The 291-nt window shown below is 43.3% G+C and overlaps 1 protein-coding gene across 1 annotated transcript in view; it reads left to right on the top strand.

Annotated features, from left to right (window-relative positions):
• Positions 1 to 291, top strand: part of LRRC7 (leucine rich repeat containing 7) — a 463,713-nt gene that overhangs the window by 263,906 nt on the left and 199,516 nt on the right. The window lies entirely within an intron of this gene.

Here is a 291-nt window from a genome sequence, read left to right as displayed (position 1 = left end):
TATTTCTAACACTCAAACGTTGGAATGGAGGAGCCCAGGAGGGCAAGTCTTCTAATGAAAAAGGTTTGGTGTAGTTTTGTTTTTGTTTTTATAATTAGGTCTGAATAAAAGAAAATAAAGAGTGAAAATGAGAGAAAGTGGAATCATCTCCCCACTTTCTCACCACTCAGAATAAGGGTTCTTGATGGAAGCTGTGGTTTTTCAGAGGAGAAAGGGTTGCTGCATTGCGAGAGCTGTGGGGTTTGCAGGGAGATCTGTGGGGTTTGCAGGGAGAGCTGTGGGGTTTGCAGG

Source organism: Otolemur garnettii, unplaced genomic scaffold (genome assembly GCF_000181295.1).
Source record: "Otolemur garnettii isolate 467f Iridium unplaced genomic scaffold, OtoGar3 scaffold00010, whole genome shotgun sequence".
Taxonomy (NCBI): domain Eukaryota; kingdom Metazoa; phylum Chordata; class Mammalia; order Primates; family Galagidae; genus Otolemur; species Otolemur garnettii.
This window is presented reverse-complemented; position numbering and strand designations above follow the sequence as displayed.